This window comes from Zingiber officinale, chromosome 7B (genome assembly GCF_018446385.1).
Source record: "Zingiber officinale cultivar Zhangliang chromosome 7B, Zo_v1.1, whole genome shotgun sequence".
NCBI classification, from domain to species: Eukaryota; Viridiplantae; Streptophyta; class Magnoliopsida; order Zingiberales; family Zingiberaceae; genus Zingiber; species Zingiber officinale.
In genome coordinates, this window is record NC_055999.1 from 59,488,335 (window position 1) to 59,513,952 (window position 25,618).

Sequence of the window (25,618 nt, forward strand, 5' to 3'; positions counted from 1 at the left end):
GGAGAGAACACCCAACGACGGTTCCAAATGATCGGGATGAGCTGCTGTAGAGATTATCCACCGAGGTTGAAGCTTGGGAAATGGATTGGAGAAGGAAAGGGGTCGAAATCCGAAGAAATGCCGCCGGGACGAAGCTGCTGTGCGTGGAGAGATCGACGAAGCAGAAAGAACACTGTAGCTTCTGTTTTGAATCTGTTCCAGATCTGAACGGATGGCTGGGATCAATTTGGAGCTAAATCAACGGTGAAAGTTTGCCCAAAATCTGATCTGAAGGTATTGATCTTGTTCTAGGGTCTGGATCTACCCTCCTGTAGGTCGGATCGATCAGATCATCACTGGATGGCCCAGATCTGCCGATCTTCAATGAACGTCCCAGATTAATCCGGCTGGATCAATGGTTGGATGAACTCAGATCTGGATCAAAACTTCTGGATCTTCATCAATGGATTAGATCTGCTCCCCATTAGGTTGGATCGGCCAGATCTTCAACGGATGGTTCAGATCTGTCCTATTCTTGATAAACGGCCCAAATCGACCCAAAGCTTGATCTTGTCTTTTAAACTCTGATTCGAGCCCAATTCCGGTCCAAATAGATCCAAATCTAAGATCCATTGATGCCTACAAAATAAGAATCAAATATTAGCATCAAATAACACCAAAAATAATATAATTTGCAATTAAGTCCAAAATCTATGCAATGCACAAAAATGTAATGTAACCATGATTTAAACTATGAAACCAACATCAAAACCATGCATAAATGAATCAAAATAATGCAGTAAAATCATGGTTATCAGATAGATCCCATCTACATCACTCACATCCCTCTGCATAATTCGTTACATACCCAATAATCGCCTTTATAGTCCACCCAGTTACGGGTGACGTTTGACGAAACCAAAGTACATAACTCCTTATGTAGGGATCCATGGTGACTTCAGGTCCAAGGACTAGTAGTCATACTAATAGCCACATGAGAAAGTATATGACACTCATATAAGGATCCATGATACTTTCTCATGGCGGGTCATTCAGTATACATTCTCCAATGCATACTCATGTGTCAACTTGATATCTCTATATCCATGACTTGTGAGATCAAGTCATCGAGTTGACCTACATGCTAGTCTTATTTGCATTAACATTTCCCTGAATGTTAATACTCGACTAGGAATGATTAAGAGTAGTGTTCCCTATATCATCTCACTATCGGTTCAACTAACCGATTGATATAGGTGAGAACCTTCTACTCAAGGACGCTATTATACTTAGTTTATTTGGCACCAATACAAGTAAGTATAATAACCAAAAATAAATATCTTTATTTATATAAGAATATGATACAACAAGTCCATAATACAATCATCAAATGATTGGCTCTAGGGCTTTAACTAACAATCTCCCACTAGCATTAGTGCCAATCAGTGTAGGCTCTAAGCCCAAATGACCTAGTGTGACCATCATGCTTCCTCTGTGCCAAAGCCTTGGTCAAGGGATCTGCGATGTTAGCCTCTGTAGGTACTCTGCATATCTACACATCTCCTCTCTCGATAATCTCTCGAATGAGATGGAAGCGCCGTAGTATGTGTTTGGTCCACTGGTGTGAGCGAGGTTCCTTCGCCTGTGTTATAGCTCCATTGTTGTCACAATAGAGCTCAATAGGGTCAGTGATACTAGTAACCACCCCAAGTTCAGTGATGAACTTGCAGATCCAAACTGCCTCCTTTGCTGCCTCTGATGCAGCAATGTAGTCGGCCTCTGTCGTAGAATCAGCGACTGTGTCCTGCTTCAAACTCTTCCAGCTCACAGCACCACCATTAATGCAATACACGAACCCTGACTGCGATCGATAATCATCCTGATCGGTCTGGAAGTTGGCATCACTGTAACCCTTTATATCTAGCTCGTCATCGCCTCCATATATCAAGAAATATTCTTTAGTCCTTCTTAAGTACTTAAGAATATTCTTAACCGCTATCCAATGACTTTCACCTGGATCTGACTGGTATCTGCTCATCATGCTCAAAGCATACGAGACATCAGGTCGAGTACATAGCATGGCGTATATGATAGATCCTATGGCTGAGGCATAAGGGATCTGATCCATGCGGTCTCTCTCCTCTTTAGAAGAAGGACCTTGAGTCTTCGAAAGACTCACGCCATGCGACATCGGCAGAAATCCCTTCTTGGAGTTCTGCATGGCAAGCCGAAGGAGTACCTTGTCAATGTATGTACTCTGACTTAGGCCAAGCAATCTCTTAGATCTATCTCTATCGATCTATATGCCTAGAATGCGAGATGCTTCACCTAAGTCCTTCATTGAGAAGCAACTCCCTAGCGAGGTCTTCACAGACTGAAGCAAAGGGATGTCCTTCCCAATGAGTAATATGTCATCCACATACAATATGAGGAAGACAACTATGTCCCCAACAACCTTCTTGTAGACACAAGGTTCATCTTCATTCTTGATCAAACCAAACTGTTTGATTGCATCATCGAATTGAAGATTCCAACTCCGAGAAGCTTGCTTTAGTCCATAAATGGACCTATGCAGCTTGCATACTCTGTCAGTATGCTGTGGATCTACGAAACCCTCAGGTTGTGTCATGTACACATCCTTGAGCAGGTTTCCATTCAGAAACGCGGTTTTGACATCCATCTGTCATATCTCATAGTCATGGTATGCTGCAATAGCAAGCATGATCCGAATAGACTTAAACATCGCTACTGGAGAAAAGGTTTCATCATAGTCAATACCATGAATTTGCTTGAAACCTTTAGCTACCAAGCGACCCTTATAGATAAGTCCATCCATGTCAGTCTTTCTCTTAAAGACCCACTTACACCCAATGGGTTTTACCCCTTCAGGTGGATCAACCAAAGTCCATACTTGGTTGGTGTACATGGATTCCATTTCGGATCTCATGTCCTCTAGCCATTTCTCAGAATCTGATCTCATCACAGCTTCCTGATAGGTGGTAGGCTCATCCTCTATGAGCACAACGTCATCATAGTCAGACAAGAGAAATGAGTATCTCTCAGGCTGACGACGTACCCTATCAGACCTGCGAAGAGGTATGTCTACTTGAACTGGTTGTTCCTCAACTCCTTGTGGAACAACATCATCCACAACACTTTGTGGTTCCAGTTCAACTTCCAACGAGGCTTCAGTGCTATGGTCCGCATCTTGAATTTCTTCAAGATCGAACGTACTCCCACTAGTCTTTCTATAAACAAAGTCCCTTTCTAGAAAGACCCCAGTCTTTGCCACAACTACCTTGTGCTGACTGGGAATGTAGAAATAATATCCCTTAGTTTCCTTGGGATATCCAATAAAGTAGCACTTGTCGGATTTGGGTCCTAACTTGTCTGAGACTTAACGTCGAACGTAAGCCTCATAACCCCAAATCCTCATAAAAGATACCTGGGCATCTCTCCCAGTCCATATCTTATTTGGTGTCTTTATCACGACCTTGGATGGAACTCGGTTGAGTATAAAAGCTATCATGTCTAGAGCATAGCCCCAAAGGTATGTCGGAAGATCTGTGTGACTCATCATAGATCGTACCATATCTAATAGGATACGATTCCTCCTTTCGGATACACCATTCCACTATGGTTTTCCAGGAGGAGTGAGTTGGGATAGAATCCCATACTCAGCTAGATAGTCACGAAACTCATGGCTAAGGTATTCTCCACCTCGATCTGATCGAAGTATCTTAATACTCTTGCCAAGCTGGTTCTGTACTTCATTCTTGAATTCTTTGAACTTTTCAAAGGATTCAGACTTATATGTCATCAAGTACACATAACCATATCCACTGAAGTCATCAGTAAATGTGATGAAGTACATATAACCGCCTCTAGTAGCGACATTGAAAGGGCCACACACATCACTATATATAAGTCCTAACAAATTAGTCGCTCTTTCACTGTGCCCACTAAAGGGAGTCTTGGTCATTTTTCCTAGTAGGCATGACTCGCACGTCTCATAAGATTCAAAATCAAATGAATCCAGAAAGCCATCCTTATGGAGTTGGGATAAGCGCTTGTCATTTATATGACCTAAGCGACAGTGCCAGAGATAGGTTTGATTCAAGTCATTTGACTTGAACCTCTTGGTATTTATGTTATAGATAGGGCTATCAAGGTCTAGAATGTAGAGTCCGTTTATCAGAGGTGCACTACAATAGAACATATCTTTTAAATAAATAGAACAACATTTGTCCTTAATTATAAAAGAGAAACCTTTCTTGTCCAAACAAGAAACTGAAATTATGTTCTTAGTTAATGCAGGCACATAACAACATTCATCTAATTCTAATACCAGCCCAGAGGGCAGAGATAGATGATAAGTTCCTACAGCAATAGTAGCAACCCGTGCTCCATTGCCTACTCGTACGTCCACCTCACCCTTCGCCAATGCCCTGCTAATTTTCAGCGCCTGCACATTAGTACAAATGTGAGAAGCACATCCGGTATCTAATACCCATGATGAAGAAATAGATAGATTGACTTCTATAACATATATACCTGAAGTGGAAGTCTCACTTCGCTTCTTCTTAAGATCTTCCAGGTACACCTTGCAGTTCCTCTTCCAGTGCCCGGTCTGACCACAGTGGAAGCAGGTAGCATCCTTGGCGACCCCTCCATTAGGCTTCAGTGCCTTGCCTTTTCCCTTGGCTTGGGACTTTCCTTTGCCTTTGGGCTTGCCCTTGCCCTTGTGTTTCTGAACCATCAGAACAGAGTGGGGCTTTGCCTTCTTAAGGTTCAGCTCAGCAGTTCTCAACATGCTAAGCAGGGAGGGCAGTGGCTTGTCAATTTCGTTCATATTGTAGTTTAGAACGAATTGATTATAGCTATCCAGCAAGGATTGTAAGATCAGGTCAGTGGCCAGCTATTGGCCAAGCGGTAACCCCACCTCTGTAGGTTTTCTATGTACCCAATTATTTTGAGTACATATGGGCCTACGGGAGCCCCATCTGACATCTTGCACTGAAATAGTGCCCTTGAGATCTCAAATCTCTCATGCCTCGCTTGTCCTTGATACAGTTGATGAAGATGTTCAACCATATCGTAAGCGCCCATCAACTCGTATTGCTTCTGAAGCTCAGAGTTCATGGTCGCGAGCATTAAACAGGACACATCTAATGCGTCATCTTGATGCTTCTTATAAGCATCTTTGTCAGCTCGCGTGGCATTGGCAGGAGGAGCCTCCAGAATGGGCTGCTCCAGAACGTACAGTTTACGTTCCTGGGTGAGAACTATTCTCAAGTTCCTGTACCAGTCCAGGAAATTTGCTCCGTTGAGCTTGTCCTTCTCAAGGACAGGACGCAGAGAGAAAGTGTTCATGTTTGACGTCATGGTTATCTACAACAGAAAAATGCAGAAAATAAATATCATATTCTTTAAAATCATTTAATTAGGCCTTTAACTAAATGATGCTCTCACTGAATTCTATAATTCATGTGGGACAAGATCCACATCATACTATGCCTTGAGTTAGCTTTGGCTAAATCACCCAAGACTTAGTATGATCGGTAGGTAACGATTTACCAATTACATCTCTATGCAACTCTTGTTTATAGGATCATTATCCGCAGTTATATTAAAACTTGAGTTAGCTTTGGCTAATACGCCCAAGAATTAATATAAATGTGATTATGTCCTATCTTTCCAACCATTGGAAGAATGCCTATAGTTGTACTCGATCCAACCGAGTTAACTAGGAATACTTAATCTAATTGAGTTTGTACTCGCTCATGCATTGATAAGCGGGACCAAGATTGTCCCTCCGTACCCTACCAAGATAATATGTGTTGCTCTGCTTTGGCAGATTCAACAACACATGTGATCGAGGTAGTGATAGGTATCACGGCACGGTAGGCATTAGAGTTGATGCGATTGAGATCTAATCTAATCGAGAGGGTGCATCTTGTACATGATTTAGATCTAATCTAATCGTTAGACACTAATTAATTACTAATCATGCATCACACACACACAAGCAATTAATTAAATTAATTTGTGATTAGTCATGGCCCTACAACGATCTTCTCAAGCCAATGAGAAGATCGGATGGTCAACCTAGGGTCAACAGCTTCTCAAGCACCTCCCTTTGACCACCTTGTGTTGCTCGCGCCCTCCTCGTAACTCCGTCTCGAGTGGACCTTCCACGGCTCCAATTTTGTACATTACAATTTTGAAACTCGAGTTACATTCGAGTCTAAACTAATTTACAACAAGAATAAATGGAGAAAGGCATGACGCGCAGGTCGCATATCAAATATACAGCAAACACAACACAAATGACGGCGCGCAGGACGTAATATGAATTACAACACAAATCCAATCAGATTGGGTCTTTTTGGGCCATGACTATCACAAATTATATATAATTCTAAATTATGTAATTTCCATAATTTTTTGTAATTTTAATACTAATTTTTACAATTTTTACGAGTAAAATTTCCCGGCGGTCCCGTTTAGTGGTTTTCGGGCGCAATCGCGGAACGAATCCCCTTGCGGGGACAGGGACAGCACCCCTACCCGCGATCTAACCATCGCGAGTGTCCCTAAGTGATCCTATAGCATCTTAGCCCGCTGTCCCAAAAAGTTTTGGGGCGAAACCTTGTGGTTTCGGAAAAAACTTCTCGGTAGTCGAAGCCTACAAGTGTCGAAACACTTGTGCTTCGCTTCTACGAGAAAAATACCCATAAAAACTCTAAAAATCATAAAATTACAGAGTGTTACAGAATCTATATTTTTCATAAAAATACAAACTAAACTCGTATAAGTCTTCGCACGTGGATCTGATACCACTATTGGGTTTTTCGGGCCGCGAAAACCACTTTTTTGCGTCGCAAAAACCCCGAAACCCCACCACCGGATCCGTGCGAAGAATAAAACTTTCGAAAAACTTACGAGTACGAGTTTATAAACTCTAGATCTACATTAGAGTACGAGTTTTACCCTTGATGCATGCCTTTCGCGAATCCCGCTCGTCCAAGATGCCGGATCTCAAGATTGTCAAAGTAGACAACCCTCTAGAAGTATCCACACGATCAACTCGATGGAGAGAGAACCTTAGAGTGTGCTAGCACTCCAAGAAGGTCTCGGCAAGATGAGGAGAGGGGGAGCTAGAAGAGAGAGCTCTAGGAGGAAGATGAGTTGAATCAATCAATTGAATGAAAAATTCATTCCACATTCACTTTGTGTGGCCGGCCACAATTGTAACTCCTTTACAATTAATGTGGCCGGCCACATTAAATGGTAAAGAGGTTTGTAACCTCCATGATGTGGCACACACATGTGCTAGTCTTGATGATGTGGCACATCATCATTAGTCCTCCTATTGCCAACTCACAAATGAGGTGGCAAATGGTCAAGTCAAAATTGATCTTTCATCTTCCTTCTCAAGTCAAGTCAAACTTGACCAAATCTCTCTTATGGTTGATCTAATCTAACCATTTAATTCAAGCCAACTTAATATAATGAATCTAATTCATTTAATTAAATTGATTCAATGAGTCATAATCTAAATTAGACTCATTGAACACATGAATCAACTTATGTCCAACTCAATTAGCCCAATTAGGATTACTCTTAATCCAATTTGATTCATCAAATGAATCTAATCCTATTGGTTCATCATATGAACCTAATCTCCATCTAATTGTCCTTAGTGTGTGACTCTATAGGTTCTTGTAACATTGGCAATGCCCCTAAACCCATTTAGGAGCATAAGTAATGAGCGATATCTAGAAACACATCATTACTACCCAAGTTACAAGAATCTTGAGATCCAACATCACCTTGTGACTACTAATTGTGACTCCTCACAATATATGACAAGTGTTATTCTATACTAGATATCTAGATTGATCAGTGTGAGCCATAGACCGTGTCATCCTCTAACCAATCTAAATCTTGATCTCCAAGTAGACTCACTAAATCAAATGAGCTCAATATCTCATATTGACTCATTTGGGCATGGCCATGCACTTCGTGGTCTCACTCTATCAAGAATATCGATGTCTCTCCCGTCATATAGGAGGGATAGATCCCATCTACATCTCTCACAGCCCTCTGTATAATTCGTTACATACCCAGTAATCACCTTTATAGTCCACCCAGTTACGGGAGACGTTTGACGAAACCAAAGTACATAACTCCTTATGTAGGGATCCATGGTGACTTCAGGTCCAAGGACTAGTAGTCATACTAATAGCCACATGAGAAAGTATATGACACTCATATAACGATCCATGATACTTTCTCATGGTGGGTCATTCAATATACATTCTCCAATGCATACTTATGTGTCAACTTGATATCTCTATATCCATGACTTGTGAGATCAAGTCATCGAGTTGACCTACATGCTAGTCTTATTTGCATTAACATTGTCCCTGAATGTTAATACTCGACTATGAATGATTAAAAGTAGTGTTCCCTATATCATCTCACTATCGGTTCAACTAACCAATTGATATAGGTGAGAACCTTCTACTCAAGGACGCTATTATACTTAGTTTATTTGGCACCAATACAAGTAAGTATAATAACCAAAAACAAATGTCTTTATTTATATAAGAATATGATACAACAAGTCCATAATACAATCATCAAATGATTGTCTCTAGAACTCTAACTAACATTAAGTGAGGTGGCTGTATGCAGGACACGACCAAAACCTGGCCGTGTAAGGAGAACATGGCCTCTTAAGGGCTTCTCCACACGGGCCGTGTAGATCTACATGGCCTCTCTCTTTTCCTCCTCGGCTTTACTCACACGGCCGTGTCTGGGACACGGCCTTCTGAGTTCTCTTCTCTGGATTTACTCACACGGCCGTGTTTGGTACACGGCCGATGCAAGCTTTTGCTCTGATTTCTCCACACGGCCGTGTCTGGAACATGGCCAAAGAACTCCCCTTCTCTGGATTATTTGCACGGCCATGTCTGGTACACGACCATGCTCCCTTCCTTCTCTGCAGAGTTCACACGGCCGTGTCTGGTAGACACGGCCAGATCCTTTTCCTTCTCTGCATCCTTTGCCTGATCGTGTGCAGTACACGGCCATGCCCTGTTTTACTCCATTTAATGTTTACTCTCCTAATCCACTTCTCCAATACTTCCATGCCCATGAAGAAGTCATGGCCAGCTCATGGAAGTAGATTTCAACCTGAAAATAAAACTAAAACATAGTGAAAACAAACTAAAGCACAACAACGAATTTATACTAATTAAAAGAATCAATCTGGAGGATGAGGTTTAGAAAAATACAACCTTTGTACCTCTTCTAATTCCATACCATGAATATATTTTTTCAAGCGTTGACCATTTACCTTAATTATCTCAAGCTCTTTTTTCCAAATATCTACAGCCCCAAAAGGATAAACCTTCATTACCTCAAATGGACCCGTCCATCTTGACTTAAGCTTTCCTAGAAAAAGCTTTAATTTTGAGTTGAACAATAAAACTAAATCTCCTACATTAAAATCTTTACGAAGAATATGATGATCATGCCATTTCTTCGTCCTTTCCTTGTAAGATTTAGCATGGTCATATGCATCCATCCTTAATTCATCAAGCTCATTTAACTGAAGCTTCCTTTTCTCTCCTGCTTCCTTTAAATCCATGTTCAAATTTGCAATTGCCCAATAAGCCTTATGTTCTAGCTCAACTGGAAGATGGCAAGGTTTTCCATAAACCAACCGGAATGAAGTCATTCCAATGGGAGTTTTATAAGCAGTACGATACGCCCATAAAGCATCATCTAATTTTAGTGCACAATCCTTTCTTGAGGTGGATACGATCTTCTCTAATATGGATTTAATCTCCCGGTTAGATATCTCTGCTTGACCATTAGTTTGAGGATGATAAGGTGTTGCTACTTTATGCTTCACTCCATATTTTCTGAGTAAATTTTCAAACTATTTTTCTATAAAGTGCGATCCTCCATCACTAATGACCGCCTTAGGCACCCCAAATCTTGGAAAGATTATACTCCTAAATAATTTGATAACTGTTTTCGCATCGCTCGTAGGAGATACCACAGCTTCTACCCATTTGGACACATAATCCACCGCCACAAGAATAAACCTATTCCCATATGAAAGAGGGAAAGGTCCCATGAAATCTATTCCCCATACATCAAATAGTTCAACCTCAAGAATGTAATTCAACATCGTTTCATTCCTCTTAGTTATATTCCCAGTTCTCTGACACTGATCACAAGACTGAACAAACATCTTAGCATCTTTGAATAAGGTTGGCCAATAAAATCCTGCTTGAAGAATTTTTGTAATCGTTTTTGAACTACCCAAATGTCCTCCATAAGATGAAGAATGACAATGAAACAGGATATCCCTAACTTCTTCTTCAGGCACACATCTTCGATAAATCACATCATTACACTTCTTGTATAGGAGAGGTTCATCCCAAACATAATTCTTAACTTCTGAAAAAAACTTTTTCCTTTGTTGATAAGAGAAATTCGGGGGTAACACTCCACTAGCAAGGAAATTTACAAAATCTGCATACCAAGGTGTTTTAACACTTGATAAAGCCAATAAGTGTTCATCCGGAAAAATGTCATCAATAGGTAAATCAAAATCTACTTCTTTTTATGAATTTTGAGATATTCTGGATAAATGATCAGCTACTACATTTTCAGCGCCTTTCTTATCCCTAATCTCAAGGTTGAATTCTTGTAGTAATAAAATCCATCTGATGAGCCTAGGTTTAACATCTTTCTTTCCCAGTAAATACCGGATAGCCGCATGATCAGTATATACAATTACTCTTGAACCCACTAGATAAGATCTAAGTTTATCAATAGCGAATACCACCGCTAGGAGTTCTTTCTCTGTAGTAGAATAGTTTACTTGGGCTGCGTCAAGTGTTTTACTTGCATAATGGATTGCATGTAAAACCTTATTCCTTTTTTGTCCTAAAACTGCTCCTACAGCAAAGTCACTAGCATCACACATTATTTCAAAAGGAAGATCCCAATCTGGGGCTTGAATAACTAGAGTTGTTGTAAGAGCACTCTTTATTTTGTTGAAAGCTTCAGTGCATTCACTATCAAAACAAAACTCAACATCTTTAATCAATAGATTAGTTAATGGCTTGGAGATCCTTGAGAAGTCCTTAATAAAACGTCTATAAAAATCAGCATGCCCTAAAAAACTCCTAACTCCTTTTACATTGATGGGTGGGGGTAACTTCTCTATCACTTCCACTTTTACTTGATCTACTTCAATACCACGCTCTGAAATTTTATGCCCCAAAACTATTCCTTCTTTAACCATGAAATGATATTTTTCCCAGTTTAATACTAGATTTGTATCTTCGCATCTTTGAAGAACAGTAGAAAGGTTTGACAAACAAGAATCAAAGTCATTTCCATTAACTGAGAAATCATCCATGAATACTTCCATAATTTTTTCTATTAAATTTGAAAAAATTGCCATCATACATCTCTGAAAAGTGGCTGGAGCATTACAAAGACCAAATGGCATCCGACGATAAGCAAAATTGCCATATGGACAAGTAAAAGTAGTCTTCTCCTGGTCTTGAGGATGAATTGGAATTTGAAAATATCCTGAATATTCATCCAAGTAACAAAAGTATGAGTGTTTAGCTAATCTTTCAAGCATTTCATCAATAAATGGTAGAGGGAAATGATCCTTCCTAGTTTCTTTATTCAACTTTCGATAATCAATACACATTCGCCACCCTGTCACTGTACGTGTTGAAATTAGCTTATCATCTTCATTCTTGATAACAGTCATTCCCCCTTTCTTTGGAACCACATGAACTGGACTTACCCATTCACTATCCGAAATTGGGTAAATGATCCCTGCATCAAGAAGTTTAAGTACTTCCTTCTTTACCACCTCTTTTAAGTTTGGGTTTAATCTCCTTTGATGCTCAATTGAATTCTTGTACCCCTCTTCAAGTAAGATTCTGTGCATACAGAGAGAAGGACTAATCCCTTTTATATCATCAATCGTATATCCAATTGCCTTTCTATGCAGCTTTAATTCCTCTATCAATCTCTTTGTTTCAAATTCATTTAGATGAGCATTAATTATAACTGGATAAGTAGAATTTGGCCCAAGAAACTCATATTTGAGATTTGGTGGTAATGGTTTAAGTTCAAGTTGAGGTGGTACTATTTCTGGTAAAGCTGGCTCTTGTTCTATCAACTTAATCTCCTCTTTAACCAATCTCTCTTCTAAATACTCTTCATTTTCTGAAAACAAATCTTACTCTCTATAATCACAAAGACATTCCTCTTTTTCTGTTGAAAATGTTTTTTCATCAAATATTTTTGATAATGATTCACAGCACCAAGGGAATAATATTTGAAAATCATTTTGATTCAAAATAAGCCCTTTTTCACCATTCTCCTTTTCTCTAATAATATCAACTATTATGAATGAGTTATCTTGCTCTGACCAATCATTGGATTTTATGTAATTCTGCAAACTATCTCGTAGGCCTCTTCTAAATTCTTTTTCATAAATGATCCTCCAGATGCTATATCCAGTTGATTTTTACTTGAGAAAGAAAGCCCAACATAAAACAAATGCATTATTAACCATTTCTCAATTCCATGATGTGGACATAATTGCAAAAAGGAAGAATATCTTTCCCAAGCTTGATATAATTCTTCTCCATCTAATTGCTTGAAATTCAAATTTTGACTTCTCAAATAAGTAGTCTTCTTTAGAGGGAAATATCTGTCCAGGAATTTTTGCTCTAACTCATTCCATGTTTTAATACTTTAAGATTTTAGAGAATTATACCATCTTTTTGCAGCATCCTTCAAACTAAAAGGAAAAACAAGCAGCTGTATAACATCAGATGGAACCTCTTCGTATTCCAGAGTATAACAATATCTATAAAACTCCATCAAGTGTGAATAAGGGTTCTCAATCTCCAATCCTCCAAACTGAGTTTTCTGAACCATTGAAACAAAAGATGGTTTGAGTATAAAATTTCTTGCTTGTATATTAGGGTAGACAATTGGTCCCAATTCTTTTGCAGACCTTGGAGCTCCATAATCCCCTAATGACTTGCACACCATGTTTAAGTCGCACAATTACGAAGACAAAATTCTAAAGATTTTTTTTTTACTATACAAATGAAAAGAAATAAAAATGTTATGTATAGTCTAACTCAATTGATAATTTCCAATGTTATAGCGCAGTCCCCGGCAACGGCGCCAATAACTTGTTACGTTCTGCAAGTGTACGAAAATATCACAAGTAATATAAAAGATTATCGTATCCACAGGGACTGGAATAAGCACAAGAAATATCTCAAAGCGAATTAGCTAAACAACTAATCAATTGGTTTCAAATGCTAAGGATGAAAAATGAATCTAAAATGAAAGACTAACAAACAAGAATTTGGGGGTTTGAGTTATGATAAAAGGAGGTTCTAGGAGTTTTGGTTTCTTTGTAAGATCTCTTGAATGTATATGGTTTACCAATTCTTATTTCTTAATTGTCTAAAAATTGTAGAAGGTTGCCGGTTCTCTCTTGCAATAGATCACCGGCTTAGGACTGAAATTGTACCTAAATGTAATCAATTAGATATGAACCTATGTTGTCCTTACACAAGATTGCACCTATTACTATGCTTCCCTTGGATATCAACATAGAAGTTCATAGCTTCTTAACCCATAAAGATACAAGGATTGAATCATAAAATCTATCCTACCCTCTTGAATATTCTCATTTCCCCTTCAAGATTATCCCTCAAACGTCCTTACACGAGCTTGCACCTGTCACGTGGATCCCTCAGAAAATTGAGTGAGGGTTTATCCCAACAAAGTCTATAAGATATCCAAATGATCAATCAAGAATGAGAATTAAGCCCTAATCATAATTAATCATTCAAGATCAAATCGATACAAACTAGGCAACATCATAGAAAACAAGAAATGACAAATCCACAAGAGTTTACATCAATTTATCTCACAAATACTCCCTCCATCCTAGAACAACAAGATCTACTCCATAAAACGAAGGAAGAAGACCAAAGATAAGAAGATTACAAGCATTCTTCAATCTCAATCCAAGAAGAGGAAAGAAAGAAAACTTATCTACAATATAGCTCCATCTTCAGATCCAATCCTCGCTTCCGGAGTCGAATTCGCCAAGATCTCCCTTTAGATTGCCCAAAAATCCTCCCAAGAATGGGAGGAATCCACCAAATCTTTCTTTCTCCCAAAGGGGAGGAGATCCCCTTTCAAATCTCCAAGGAGGCCTTAAATAGAGGGAAGTTTTTGGGCGTCACACGCCCCCGAGGCATGGCCGTGTGAGGTTCACACGGCCAGAGCCTTTCCCCTCTCTGCCATCTATACACGGTCGTGTGTGGTACACGGCCGTGGACAACTCTCTTCAAAACCTCCAAGCACGGTCGTGTAGATCCACACAGCCTGGACTGCCCCAGCTTCTGGAAACTTGGCACGGCCGTGTGGTGCACATGGCCAGAACACTTTTAAGCTCTGGGAACCCTGCACGACCATGTGATACACACGACCAGGGTCTTCTTAGTCTCTGGAAACCTTACACGGCCATGTAGATCCACACGACCATGTAAGGATTGAACTCTGATTTGCTTCAAAACTTGACACGGCCGTGTGAAGTTCACACGACCTGGACTTCTTCCTTTGCTGTTGCTATCACACGGCCTCTGAACTCCACATGGCCAGAGCTCCCTACCAATGCAGGGTCGTGTCTGGTACACGGCCAGGTGCTTTCTCGCTTGCTTAGCTCATAAGTTTTATCCAAGAATGCAAAATCTTCACCGAATTCGACTCCTGTGTACAGAAAATGCACAAAAGCATATCTCCGAACAAAAAGAGTAAATATGCTAAAAGGAAAACTAGAAGTACAAAAATGCATAGATCAAGCATGCTCAAAGTATGTAAATGTGCGTCAAAACATGCATAAAAGTATATAAAATCTACGCACATCACTTAGACACCAAGCAAGGCTTGGTCGGCCGCCTCTTGGGCTCCAAGAAAAGCTTGGCCGACCCTTGCTTGGGCACCAAGCAAGGATGTGGCCAGCCCATTACTTGGGTAAGAAGTGGACTTGGTTGGATACGAGGCTTTATACATAGAGGCTACAATAGGGACCTAGAGGAGGAATTGACTTTGGCCTCCTGATAAGCTTGAGCTTCCTGTGTTCAACCCGAGCACCCAACTCAAGTTCATCAATAATAACTCATACCACTAAAGAGTTATTATTGAACTACCGCACCAATCCCATATTACATTATGGGCTCCTTCTTATCATGAGTGCGTTAATCTCCCTGTGTTTAAGATATCGAATGTCCATTAATTAAATGAGTTACTGACAACTCACTTAATTAATATTTAGTTCCAAGAGTAGTACCACTCAACTTCATTGTCATGTCAGAACTAAGTCCACCTGCAGGGTTTACATGATAATCCTTATGAGTTTCTCAAGGGGACATCATCATCCTAATAAATAAGACACAATTTTTTTCTATAATCAACAATACACCATATAAATAATATTATTTCCTAACTTATCGGGCCTATTGATTTAATGAATAAATCTCACCCTTTGATAAATTAAAGAAATAAATACTAAGTACATGTGCTTGTTATTATATCGGGATTAAGAGTATGTATATCCATAATAACAGAGGTTCTGTTCTTTTATGCAATCAGTATAAAAGAAACAACCTCAAATGGTTCTGCTCAATACACACATAGTGTACTAATGTAATTTTATAGTCAAGATAAACTAATACCAAGTTGCACTGCAACCATTCCAATGGTTTATACCAATCCATCTTGGTTGTGAGCTACGATTTATAATTTATAAGGAATTGATAACATGATCTTCTGTGTGACACCACACACCATGTTATTTACAATATAAATTAAATAGACAACTGCATTTAACTAAATGCAGACATTTGACCAATGTGATTCTCATTTCAAAATAAATGTTTATACAAAAAACTAGACTTTTACTATACATTCTAACAATCTCCCACTTATACTAATAGACTATGCTGCCATATATGCTGCCATACATCTGATCCCCATCCCCTCAACATGCCTATCAAATGCTCTCACCGAAAGATCTTTAGTGAAAGGATTTGCCAGGTTATCTTTTGATGCAATCTTGGTGACAACAACCTCTCCTCGCTTTACGATGTCTCGTATCAGGTGGTACTTGCGCTCAATGTGTTTACTTGCCTTATGGGCTCGTGGTTCCTTCGAGTTTGCTACTGCACCACTATTATCACAAAAAAAATGTGATAATTTTGGGCAAACCAGGAATCACATCTAAGTCCATCAAGAAGTTTCTGAGCCATTCAGCTTCTTTGGCTGCCTCAGAGGCTGCCACATACTCAGCTTCCATGGTGGAGTTCGAAACGCATTTTTGCTTAACACTCCTCCATGCTATGGCTCCACCTCCCAAAGTAAACGCATACCCTGAGGTCGACTTACTATTGTCCCTATCTTATTGGAAGTTCGAATCCGTGTAACCCATAGGGAGCAAATCATCTGCCTGATAAACTAACATATAATCTCTAGTCCTTTTCAGGCATTTCAATATATTCTTTACGGTCGTCCAATGTCCTTGTCTTGGGTTACTTTGATATCTGCTAACCATGCCCATGATAAAACAGATATCCGGTCTCGTACATAGCATCACATACATTAGGCTTCCTACAGCCGAAGCATAAGGAGCTGCCTTTATGTCCTCTATTTCCTTTGATGTTTTAGGAGACATCTCTTTAGATAAAGGTACTCTATGCTGAAAAGGTAGAAAGCCTTTCTTGGAGTTTTGCATGCTAAAATGAGCTAGAATAGTATTGATGTATGAAGCTTGGGATAAGTACAACATTCTTTTCTTGCGATCCCTTATTACTTTGATCCCAAGAATATGTCCACATTCTCCCAAATCCTTCATATCAAACTGCTTGGACAACCATACCCTTATGTCTGACAACACTTTGACATTGTTGCCAATGAGCAAAATGTCATCTACGTATAATACAAGAAATACCACCACGTTTCCGTCACTCTTCTTGTATACACAAGACTCATTCAGACACTGAATAAATATATAAGACTGGATCACTTCATTAAACTGGATGTTCCAAGATCTCGAAGCTTGCTTCAGTCCATAGATAGACCGATTGAGCTTACATACAAGATGCTCTTTACCCTTCGCAATAAATCCCTCTGGTTGCTTCATATGAATATTTTCTTCAAGACTTCCATTAGGGAAAGCTGTCTTGACATCCATTTACCAAATATAATAATCCATATGAGCGGCAATAGATAAAATAATCCAGATAGACGTAAGCATGGCTACCGGTGAAAAGGTTTCCTCATAATTGATTCCCTCTTTCTTAGTATACTCTTTTACAGCAAGCCTTGCTTTAAAATTTTCCACCTTCCCATCTATCCCTCTTTTTCTTTTATAGACCCATTTACATCCAATGGCTTTTACACCATTTGGTGGTTCTATAAGCTCCCAGACCTGATTAGAGTACATAGATTCTATTTCAGAGTTTATTGCACTTTGCCAAGATGCTGCATCTTTATCTTGGAGTGCTTTATCATATGTCTAGGGATCAAGTTCATGTTCACCAGGGATCAAGTCCGAAGATTCTCCCAAAAACATGAATCTATCAGGTTTCCTAACAACCCTCCCACTATGATGAGGCACTACTTGTAATTGTGCATCATTTGTGACATGTGTTGTAGTTTCTTGTGGTATCTCATCTTATACCGACCATCTTGTACCGTTGGTACTAAAGTAGACGTGTCCTCTCTTATTTCCTCAAGAATAATTTTACTTATGGGATTGTGGTTCATTACATAATTCTCTTCTAAAAATTGGGCATTGGTGCTAACAATGACCTTCTTATCTTTGGGACTATAAAACAAACCATCTTTAGTTCCTTTAGGATATCCCACGAACAAGTGAACTTCTGTACGTGATTCTAACTTATCAATGTCTCCCTTCAGCACATGTGCTGGACTACCCCAAATCCAAATGTATTTCAAACTTGGCTTACACCTATTCCATAATTCTATGGGAGTAGAGGGTACTGACTTAGAAGGTACCAAGTTTAGAATGTACGCCGTCGTTTCCAGAGCATATCCCCAAAATGAATTTCGTAATTCTGAATAACTCATCATTGATCTAACCATTTCCATAAGAGTCATATTCCTTCGTTCCGCCACTCCATTCTGTTATGGTGTACCAGGTGCAGACAATTGGAATTGAATCCTGACCTCTGATAAGTAATTCCTAAACTCTCCTAAGAGGTACTCTCCATCACGATCAGACCGTAGTGTCTTGATACTTTTACCCTGACGTTTCTCCACATCAGCCTTGTACTCTTTGAACTTATCAAAACACTCAAACTTGCAGTGCATCAAGTAAATGTACCCATATCTCGAATAGTCGTCTATAAAAGAGATAAAATATTCGAAACCACCCCTCGCTTGGATAGTCATAGGTCCACACAAATTAGAATGAACCAATTCCAATAATTCTTTAACTCTATACCCCTTTACCTTAAAAGGCCTTTTGGTCATTTTTCCTTTCAAGCAAGATTCGCAGGTTGGAAAGTTTTCCACTACCAATAAATCCAAAGGTCCATCGGCTATTAACCATTGAATCCTACTCAAGTTAATATGACCTAACCTTAGATGCCAAAGATACATTCGGTTCATTTTCGAAGGCTGCTTTCTCTTTTTAGATTTGGAAGATGTGTTATTAATTTCCATTTGTTGCATTGTGGGAGTTATTAGATTAAGAGTGTACAAATTGTCAACCAACATATCAGAACAGGTAACCTCCCTATTTTTCTTGACAACTACTTTGTCATCAAAAGAAACAGAATATCCATCCATAAATAATTTAGAAACTAAAATCAAGTTCTTTCTAAAACATGGTACGTAAAGACAATTTCTCAAAATTAATATTTTATTCCTATCAAAAGATAAATAAACATCTCCCACTGCAACAGCTGCCACTCTCGTAGCATTGCCCATGTAGACGATGATTTCCTCTTCATGTAGTCGTCGGGTTTCCTGGAACCCTGCAATGAATTGCAGACATGATCAGTGGCTCCCGTATCTACACACCAGGTATTAGTAGATAACACCGCTAAACATGTTTCAATAACTAATGAATGAGATATACCTTTATTGTTCTTCTTTTTGTGAGGACAACCCACCTTCCAATGTCCAGACTGCTTGCATGTGAAGCACTTGCCCTTTGGCTTCTTCACACCTGCTTGCGGTCCAGTCCCTTAAGGTTGAATCACTTTCTTTGTTGAACCAACTTGTTTCTTTTTCTTCTTCCTGCCTCGGCTTAGAAACAGAAATGTTTTCAGTAATGTGAATTTGAGAACTTTGACGAAATAGCCCTTTTGCTACTTGGAGTTCTGTCAGAAGTTCCGCCAATGAATAAGTCCTTTTGTTCATGTTATAGTTCAGGCGGAACTGCTCAAAACTCTTCGGTAGCATTTGGAGAATGATATCGACCTGAGGTTCCACATCGATTTCAGCTCCAAGGATTTGTATCTTGTTCAAGTGAGCCATCATTTTGAGGATATGATCCCTCACGGGTGTCCCCTCAATCATGATGGTCGTCATTAAGTTTCTCATGGCCTCCTGCCTGGCAGCCCGATTCTGGTGTCCGAAGAGTTCCTTGAGATTGAGCATCATGTCATAGGTAGTGGGTAAGGCATAATGCTGATGTTGCAGCACATTTGACATAGAAGTCAAAATGTAACACCGCATCATCTCATCTACTTTGACTCATTTCCTATATCTCTCTATCTCCTCTTCACTAGAATCCTTATCAGGCACGCTAGGACAGACCTCAAGAAGTATGAACTTGTATTCTTCAGCAGTTAAGACAATGCCCAAGTTTTGTTTCCAATCAATATAATTGGGACAAGTAAGTTTGTTTTCTTTTAAAAAAATAACAAGAGGTTTGAAAGCCATTTTGAAATCCTGAAAATCACAAAATAAAATATTTGGTCAAAACTTTAGAATTTAGAATAATATTGATTCCTCGAACAATATCATTTAAATTCACAAACATCTCAAAACACTGTAAATTTCGTATGTCATGATAGTGTGGACGTATATTAATTCAAACATTTGTAAGAGGAGGTTTTACCCATTAATTTTATTATCTTGTCAACCTACTTTATGACAAATAAAATTAATAGTTGGTTTGTCTTCGGTCACACAAATAATAGCAGTGACTCCGATGGGGAGGATATTATTAAATGCGCCTAAGTGTATATCATTACTTGATACTTAGTCCATTAATTAGAATTATGCCCCTTCAGATGAAGAAGATCACACAAACCTAAATAATTTCTTATAATCATTCATAGAGGAAGTTTGATCTAGTGATTCACAAACAAACTTAACCGATATGGAGGAAGACACTCAAAGCCAATGCGCAAGTTTGAATGCATCACTTACAAACCAGTAATGAAGACCGTGGAATTTATTTAAATAATTCCTCTCTCACTTAGTTATTTAAAATGAGAAATTTTAACATGCACACAAGCATACAAACACAACATATAAAGGCAATAAATATGAAAATAAATTTCCAACTATTATAGCATCATCCATCGCTGTCCTCCATATGCCACCAACCCTAACCGCTGCCAACCCTAGCCAGGTGAGGAGGAGAAAACCTAGCTGCTAACCCTAGGGTTTATGTTGTCGTGCCTATCTTGCTTCCTTCTTCATCGCGCCTCCGGTCCTCAAGGTAGCACCACGTATAGCAAGCCGCAACAATAAGAAATAAAAAATTACATTTATCGATCCTATATTCCACGAAGGAATGTACATGTAATCTAGATTGAACAAAATATAAAACAAACTAATACAGCTCCAGCTATATTTAATAATTACAATCATGCACACACAAAATACCCTTGACATGCCTGAGGGTTCAAATCACATACAAACACAATAGGCCATAATAGTTGGAACTAAGATACCTGCAACCATACAGTTAATCTATTCTACATATCCTACTATTATCCTACCTAAATTATATATGAATAGTGCATAATTTAACCGAAAATCAATCACACAGAGGCAGAAAACCCACTCTGATACCACTTGGAGGGCGCTGGAATTCCATTCTATGTAAATCCCCTGTATAAAAATTTTGTATGAGCACAGAACCTTTCCTAGCAACCCATATGCTCGATCGGACATGTGTTTGATCAATCAAGCAAGTTCTTGATTGATCAAAGCGCACCTTGATTGAAGCATAAGATCGCTGGCCTCTTGTGTTGGTATTCAAAATCGATACACAAAATCGATACGAAGAAAACAAAACTAGATATGTAGTGGAATTAAAGAACTAGTTGTACCTTTCTTCGTACCTAAAGACCTCAAGATCTTCTGCCATATTCCTCTCCTCTTCTTGGACATCGTGTGGGCGACAATCTACCAAGACAACACCACCCTCTTTTCTTCTCTTCCAAAACCGCCGACCACAAAAAGAGTCACTAGGATGGGGCACCTGCTAATCTTCTTCCTTCACTTCTTCTTCCTCTTCTTCAGGTTCTTCCTCTTCTTCAAGCCGCTGGCCACCAAGAACAAGAAGTGTCGCTGGCCCTAGCTAGGGGAGGAAAGGGGGGCGACCCTTGGTGGAGGTGGCGCAGACCCTAGGTGTGGTTGAAGGTGGCGCCAGCCACAAGGAGAAGAAAAGGGAAAGGGGGGAGGAGAATAGGTTTGTGGTGCCGGCCCTAGGAGGAGGAGAGGGGGAGACAACCACAAGGAGAGAAGGGATTATGGAGAATAAGAAAGTTAGGTTTTAGGGGTCACATCCTACTCCTTTTTATAGACTTGCCGTCGATTACAAGGAAAGAAAAATTAAAAAAAATTGTTTAGAAAAAATCTAAACAAATTTTGTTAAAACAAACCAAGTTATGTTAAACCAAACCAAGTTAAGTTAAACCAAACCAAGTTAAGTTAAACCAAATCAAGTTAAGTTAAACCAAACCAAGTTAAGTTAAACCAAACCAAGTTAAACTAAACCCGATTATGGATGGGTGGATGCGAGGCTTTATATATAGAGGCTACAACAGGGACCGAGAGGAGGAATTGGTTTTGACCTCCTGATGGACTTGAGCTTCCTGTGTTCGACCTGAACACTCAACTCAAGTTCATCAATAATAACTCATACCACTAAAGGATCATTATTGAACTACCGCACCAATCCCATATTACAATATGGGCCCCTACTTATCATGAGTGCGTTAATCTCCCTATGTTTAAGATATCGTATGTCTGTTAATTAAATAAGTTACTGACAACTCATTTAATTAACATCTGACTCCAAGAGTAGTACCACTCAACTTTATTATCATGTTGGATTAAGTCCACCTGCAGGGTTTACATGACAATCCTTATGAGCTTCTCAAGGGGACATCATCAACCTAAATAAATAGGACACAGTTTCCTTTTATAATCAACAACACACCATATAAATGGTACTATCCCCCAACTTATCGGTCCTATTAATTTAACGAATAAATCTCACTCATTGATAAGTTAAAAAAAATAAATACTAAGTATATGTGTTTGTTATTATATCGGGATTAAGAGTACGCACATCCATAATAATAGAGGTTCTATTCTTTTATATATTCAATATAAAAAATAATCTCAAATGGTCCTACTCAATACACACATAGTGTACTAGTGTAATTATATAGTCAAGGCAAACTAATACTAAATTACACTACAACCATTCCAATGGTTTGTCCCTATCCATCTTGGTTGTGAGCTACTATTTATAATTTATAAGTAACCGATAACATGATCTTCTGTGTGGCACCACACACCATGTTATCTACAATATAAATTAAATAGATAATTACATTGACATATATATAAATATAAAATGCAGACACTTGACCAAAGTGTTTGTCATTTCAAAATATCTCAAAAACAGATGTTTATACAAAAGCTAGGCTTATAGTATACATCCCAACAGAAGTATTACTTGAGTTAGGTGTGATGTAGTCAGCCTAGTGGGGGACACATTGAACATGTCCTGAACCAATTGGGTATAAGATGAGTGAAAGGAATAATACACGATTCACTGTAGTTGCTGAAAGGTTCAAAATTAATTCAGATATCAACTGTGATTTTTCAGTTAATTGGGAATCATGATGTACTACTAGGTGTCACTCATGATCGTTCCATAATTAAGTAGTTAATTATGGACGCCCAAGATAAATTAAGAACCTATTAGGTCACATGCACTTTAAGTCTTTAAAAGACATAAAACAAGTTAGAGAATAGGATTTTTAGATCAAGAGATAAATATTTGGTTGGACTATACATAAGACAAATATGAAAATGTTTGTAGGAATGGAAGTGTGGATGGGCCATATCTCTTATGAAAGAGTTGGACCCTATTTGATTTAGTCATGAACCAATTTGGTTTAACCATGAACCAATTTGATTTAGTTGTGTATCAAACAAAGGTGTTAATCGACTAATTTTTGGTTAAGGCAAAATGAGTTAGATTTAGGCTTTATAATCTAACTCATTAAAGTGGACTATATGCTGATATGATTAAGAGAGAAATAACATGTAATTCATTATTGACTTAATTAGGTTTTGGAAACCTAAACCCAATACCTCTCTCTCTCTCTCTTGCCGCCGACCACAACAAGAGGGTCTCCTCTTATTGCTGTGTGCCACCCAAAGTAAAAAGATCTTCCTTTTGTTTCTTTTTCCTCTTCTTGATCCTTCTCCTTTGCTCGTGACTAGTACCTTCCAAAGGCAAAGTTTGTTCTCTTGGAGTTATCTTGAAGAGTTTGGCATGGATATGAATAGAGGTGATGTTTGATAACGTCGCAAAAGGTTGATGCCCTTCTTGTTACAAGTCATCCGTAAGATATACTAGAATAATTGTTATTCGATTTTATTTTATTTTATGATCTTGTCTGCACGATTGTATCTTGCATGTGTGTGGTGTGTGTGATAAATTAAATTAATTTATTTATTGTTAAGTCTTCCAATGTACATGTTTATGAAACATGTTTTTAGCACACATTGTATCGGGCATATCCCAACATGAGGTAGTACCCAGGAAAAGTGATTAGAGGAGCCCTAGGGGTCTGACCAACACTTGGGCCGGTCGGGAGTAGACTAGAGTGTTAGGACCAAAAGAATTAAGATATATTTACAATAGTATAATATTGTTCACTTTCGGCCTAAACTCTCATGGTTTTATTTTTGGACTCTACCCAAAAGGCCTCATATCAATAGAGATATCTTTCTCTTATAAGTCCATGATCCTTTCCATGTGTTTTCAATGTGAGACTTTATTTGCAATCATTGCAGCCCAACACTCCCCCCTCAAATGAAGGGCTGCCCCCTCAAGCCTATCAACATGATGTTATCTGATCCTTGACCCACTAAGAATTTCCTATCCCTTGGTTCAACCGACCAATTAGGACTCCTAACCATAAGTAGGACTTTTTTGCCTAGTGTCTAGTCATCTTGATCCAGACATGGGAGCCCCCACATCCTTCGTTAGAGGTCAATATTCCATCCACATGGATCGATTGGACTATGACTCTTGTGCACAGTTGGTGGTTGGTCCTTTTGACATCCCCGACTCCGATGTTAATTATTAGAACAAAAAGAATTAAGATATCTCTACAATGGTATGATATTGCCCACTTTAGGGTTTAAGCCCTCATGGTTTTATTTTTAGGCTTTACCTAAAAGGTCTTATACCAATGGATATATCTTTCTCTTATAAGTTCATAATTCTTTCTATGTATTTTCAATGTAAGACTTTAGTTGCAACCATTACAACCCAACATGGGATAATGCCCAGGAAAAGTGATGGGTGCAGCCTTGGGGGTCCAACCGGTACTTAGGCCAGTTGGGAGTAGACCAAGGCAATGCCCTTGAAGCTAAATCTTAGAAGAAATGGTCGGTTTGGACACTTACTCCTCGACCTTGACTGTCATCTCTATTGGAGTGTATACTTAAAAGTTTAGCTTTTGTATACATTTATTTTGAAATAAAGAATCACATTGGTCAAATGTTTACATTTATTTGTTAAATGTAATTGTTCAATTAATGTATATAGTAGATAACATGGAGTGTGGAGTCACACTTAGAAGATCATGTTGTCGGTTCTCTATAAATTATAAACAGTTGCTCACGACTAAGATGGAAAGGAACAAACCATCATAATAGACGTAGTGTAATTAAGTATTAGTTTATCTTGACTAATAAATTACACTGATACACTTTAAGTGTATTAAGTAGGAACATTTAGGTAAGTTCTTTTTGTACTGACTTAGTAAAAGAACTAGACCTTAGTTATTATGGAAGTGTGTGCTCTTAATCCTAATATAATAACAAGCATGTATATTTAATATTTATTTCTTTGACTTATCAAAGGGTGAGGTTTAGCTCGATAAATTAATATGCTCGATAAGTTAGGAAATGATATTACTTATAGTATGTGTTGTTGATTATAGAAGGAATATGTGTCCTAGTTATC